The 5083-nt window shown below is 40.8% G+C and overlaps 1 long non-coding RNA gene across 3 annotated transcripts; it reads left to right on the top strand.

Annotated features, from left to right (window-relative positions):
* The first annotated feature begins 288 nt into the window (after nucleotides 1–288).
* Nucleotides 289–3987, top strand: LOC127343132 (uncharacterized). 3 transcript variants are annotated; one of them, XR_011755661.1, is made up of 5 exons: nucleotides 292–489; nucleotides 572–648; nucleotides 1837–1912; nucleotides 2082–2193; nucleotides 3922–3987. It is a non-coding gene; the product is annotated as an uncharacterized lncRNA (long non-coding RNA). The 3 variants fall into 3 exon arrangements; XR_007877064.2 differs by having other exon boundaries at nucleotides 294–525; nucleotides 615–648; XR_007877062.2 differs by lacking the exon at nucleotides 3922–3987 and having other exon boundaries at nucleotides 289–489; nucleotides 2082–2629.
* The last annotated feature ends 1096 nt before the right edge of the window (nucleotides 3988–5083 follow it).

The raw sequence follows: 5083 nt of genomic DNA, 5'->3' as shown, positions 1-5083 counted from the left end.
GATTCATTTTTGGCACGGCACAAGGAGAAGAGCCGGCCATGGCAAGACTTTCGGCCAGCCCCTTCATCTTCCATTCCTTCCTCCACAAGCCTTGCCTCCCAACTACTCCAATCAATAAATGGGCAGCCTCCCAACCAGCCCAATCAATGAGGAGGCAGCCAACCATCCTCCCTCTATAAAAGAGGCTTGGCCGGCCACCTCCTCCCCATTTGCTCACATTTTCTTCACTCTCCACTCATTCCTCCACTCTACCCACTCCCTCCCCTTCTTCTTCCCACGAGCTGCTGCTCCTCCTAGCAACCATGGCCGGCCATGGCCATGGCAAGCCACCAAGATGAAGCTCTCCCCCTCCCTCAAGCTCATCCTCACCATGAGAGCCTCCCTCTCCTTCTTCTCCCCAACCCTAGATGGTTTAATCTCCTCTTCTTCTTCCTCCATTGCTAAGATTGGATCTTAATGCAGGTGCATGTTGGTCCAAGCATGGAGAAGGTTGAGCAATCCTCAGATCTGAAGTTCTTGAGCAAAGTTCGTCCAAAAACTTGCTGTAATTTCTGCTTTCTTGCTGTTTCAGATTCTGGTACGATCTTGTAAAATCCGCCAAATCTCGTGTGCAGATCCAAATCGAGTGGTTCAAAGTTCTGCAGATAGGTATTGAAAAGATCTACAACTTGGCGTTGGTCTCATCCTCAAATTCGTTACGGATTTTGCATGGTAAATAAAGTTCTGCAAACATACAGAATCACTGTTTGTTAGATTTCTCCCGTTTTACCAAACCTTTTTGAGCAAACTAAACTGTGTGTGAAAGCCCTCTCCAATACCTTCATTTTGGCAGTGGTTTCACTTCGATTGACCTCCTGAAATTGAAATGGTTCACAGATCAATATCTGGTCAGATCTGACTTTGTCGAATTAAACCAGGAGCTTGGAAATGAATTTTTGAATGAAACCTGTTGGGTAAGAACCACCGTTTCAATACCTTTCAGATGCAGCTGACCTCATATTTTTATGAGTTGTGTACGATTTGTGGTGAATTAAACTTATTCTGTGTGTTCTGCAGACATGGCTGTTAGCTTTTAATTCATCAAAAATCCATTTTTGAACCTAATTGGGTGATTCCACTTCTGTAGGATTGCTGAATGTTTTCTTAATCATCTCAAACAAGTTTCAAACCTTTATCTGTTCTGCAACTCCATAGTTAAAGCAAATGGTGAAAACATGCAGTAAACTTGCCAATCCATTTGTGAGAGTTTCAGAAACAATTTGAACCCAAATCCAATTGTGTATGCTTCTCTGTTTAATTACCTTTCAAATGCAAGTGGCCTCATATTTTTAGGATTTTTCTACGATTTATGGCTTACAGATCTTGTTTTCTGGACAGTCAGATTCAAAGAAATTCCTAAAATTGTAGGTTTAATATTTTTGGGTGATTCCAATTGGGTTAGTCTTGTATTAGTACTGGCTATCTAGGAAAAATATTGTTAGTCTCTGTTCATTCATATTTGTTGCTGTTGGTAATGTATATGTGTGACATGCATTGTTGAAGCAAAACTTTTCGGTTTATTTAGAACCCTTGACCAACTCTTTTTATTAGAAATGGGCAACCTTTGTTTTATGATTGCAAAACAAAACCTCTGCAATTTAACTTTAGCTCTTTTGTTTTGCTTAAGTCTTCAAATGGTGGGGCATATCATTTGCTCCTATTCTTGTGTAGTGTTATGTAAGCTTCTTAAAATAGGGAGAATGATTGCCCGCTTTTCCAAAAATGTTTCAAATTATAATGTGAATGTTTTTGTTGCCAAACTAATGCACTTGTCATCTTTATGATGTTATCTACTAGGGGATATTTGGTTTATACCATGGTGATAACCGAGAGAGGCAATTCCTAAGTTGTGATGCACTCATACCTTTACTAGGTAAATAAAATGGGTTCTCTTTTAGTTGCTTTGTAGTATCTATAAGTTCTTTGTATGTTAGCCTGTAGTAAGGTGGTTAGCTATTGCTTGTTGATTGTTGAATGTTGCATGCTTGTTATGATTGGTGCAATGTGATTGATTGTGTTCCTTTTATATTTTCCGACGATAGATGCGAACGATTCCGGAGAAGAAGAAGAAGTGGTTCGGACAAGGATTTTATTTATATTGACGGGATTCTTATATTGATGAAGTTGAAGAAGTCCAGGGACAAATAAGCCAAGGCAAGCCATCTTTTGATCTCTGTTTTGGTGTCTAGTTGGATGTCATTTGTTGATGTCCAAAGCACCTTGAATTCTATGTGTGTTATTCTCTCTATTTATGTCATCTATGTGTGTTTCCAAGTGGGGTACTCCCTAGTGGTGATACTCCACCTTTGTCTTGTGATTATGGGATACATGGCATCATGGCCGTGCTACTCCCATTGGTTATCATGTATGCCCAACTTGAGCATGCATAATCTCAAGAAAATAACTTACATCACACCCACCCCCTTTGTAGTATAGAGGTGTCTATGTCATGATCTTGGTGTATTCTCCAATTGAGAGGAGTATGCCGTGTACCCTATTGGAGAGTATGTTGGATAGTAATACTCCACTATCTAAGTTGTATAGTTACCACCACAAATCTGAGAGTATATTCCTCCTTGTGTTGTCATAATACATGCTTACCATAAGCAAGTATGATTCACTCCACTACACCTTTATACCCCTCTATGGCGTGATGACTCTCATCTCGGCCGTAGTGCAATAGTAGTTCAGCTCATGAAACTTTAGGTTGGGAACCCCTCAAGGTTTTACCTTGTTGTAAAAGTTTTTGATAAAACCTTGGGCATGATGTTTTCCCCAAGTGAGAATTTATGAAAGGAAAGGATTTGGTAAAGATGATGAGGATATGAAAAAGGTTGGGTTTTATGAAAACTTTGGCGCCTAAGTACTCACCCATGACAATTAACTAGCGCAACCACAATATCCAAAGTGGGCACGGGCTTAGTCCGTAGTTTGTTGACGTTGACATGAGATACCTTCACCACTCTCTAGGAGGGTCACGATGACCTCTGACACCGGGTTGCGCTCTGAAGGAGGCAATACACTGCATTAACTTGCAGCCGGACGATTACTGAGGGTCTTCTGTCATGGCGCCGGAGATACGCTCAAAAGGAGGTATGCTGCCGGGGTGCCGGGAAGGGGTAAGCCCGCAGGGAAGGACTCATGACAAGGGAGACAGGCGAAAGGCTATGACTGATTATCCGAGACTCGCATACTTTAGTATGACGAACCGGGGATGATCTCGGCGGATTTATCGGTTCTTGTGGGGAAAGTGCGCACACTCTGCAGAGTTAAATCTATTCGAATAGCCACGTCCGCGGTCATGGACGGTTGGAATGGCTGTTGCTTAGCCTGATGAGTTTTGGTTTACAAAATGGTTTGGCAAATGAAAGGAAAGAACTTGTTTTGAAGTACCGGAAGGGTACGGGAAAGGTTGTGTCGACCATATGGAGATGGTCGGGAAGGACAAATAAATTGGGTTGCTCCCTTCCTAGTGTTTCATGTAGAGGAACTTTTCTTTAACAAAGATATAGAGATGTCATAGGACTTCCCTAGCATTCCCATCAAATGAGATGGCGGTATGCTAACTCTTCTCTAACAAAGATATAGAGATGTCATAGGACTTCCCTAGCAATCCCATCAAATGAGATGGTGGTATGCTAACTCTTCTTTAACAAAGATATAGATATGTCATAGGACCACCATAGTGTCCGCATCACTTGAGATGCCGGTATGCTATATCAACAAGAGAAACTATTTCTCTTTCGCATGCTTTATCCACGAGAGAAACTATTCTTCCTCTCTTGTCTTCTCTAGTTAGAATTGTTATCACCTTCTTGATGGTTTTGCGAGTACAATTCCAAATGTACTCACGGCTTTGTCCCTGGCTATTTACTTGGCCAGACTTGAAGGAGTTCGACAGATGAAGAAGGAGTTGACGACGTCTATGCGAGCTAGGAACGTCTTCCCGCCGCTGCCCGTAGGGTTATGGCAGAGGACTTGGGCACTGCGCTGCTGAAGTGATGATGCTACTCTGATGTTTAGTTAGGCCCTTCAAGGCTATTATGTAAGTATTGGTCATGTGACCATGTTGTAATTTTCTTATTCCGCTTTGTAATTGGATGGTGTAATTTGATATCAGTTCGGTTATGTGTTCACGGCGCACTGATCATGGGATCGTGAACTGTATACATAACAGGGAATTTCGGACAGCTAGTCCGGGGTCCCCACATGTAAGGATGCTTTCATTGGTAGATATTATCCTCCTGCTAAAATTATATCTTTGAGAAGTAGTATAATGAATTTTAAGCAATTGGATAATGAGCATGTTGCCCAAGCATGGGAAAGAATGAAATCTTTGGTTAAAAATTGCCCAACCCATGGACTGACTACTTGGATGATCATCCAAACCTTTTATGCAGGACTGAATTTTTCTTCGCGGAACCTATTGGATTCAGATGCTAGAGGTACTTTTATGTCCATCACTCTAGGCGCCGCAACAAAGCTTCTTGATGATTAATTACTCTGAATGGCACACTGAAAGAGCTCCACAAGGTAAGAAGGTAAATTCTGTTGAAGAAACCTCCTCCTTGAGTGATAAGATTGATGCTATTATGTCTATGCTTGTGAATGGTAGATCTAATATTGATCCTAATAATGGTCCTTTAGCTTCATTGGTTGCCCAAGAAGAACATGTTGATGTGAACTTCATTAAAAATAATAATTTCAACAACAATGCTTATCGGAATAATTCTGGTAACAACTATAGGCCATATCCTTCTAATAATGGTAATGGTTATGGTAATTCTTATGGGAATTCTTACGACAATAATAGGAATGTGCCCCCTGGTCTTGAAGCCATGCTTAAAAAATTTATTAGTACACAAACTGCTTTTCACAAATCTGTTGAAGAAAAGCTTGGTAAAATTGATATCCTTGCTTCTAAAGTTGATAGTCTTGTTGCTGATGTTGATCTTTTGAAATCAAAAGTTATGCCTAATGAAAATAAAGATATTAAGTCATTTGCTACATCAAACGCCATCCAAGTTAGAATTAATGAGAATAT

Source organism: Lolium perenne, chromosome 3 (genome assembly GCF_019359855.2).
Source record: "Lolium perenne isolate Kyuss_39 chromosome 3, Kyuss_2.0, whole genome shotgun sequence".
Taxonomy (NCBI): domain Eukaryota; kingdom Viridiplantae; phylum Streptophyta; class Magnoliopsida; order Poales; family Poaceae; genus Lolium; species Lolium perenne.
The sequence above is the reverse complement of the archived record's forward strand: the minus strand, read 5'-3'. Positions and strand labels throughout refer to the sequence as shown.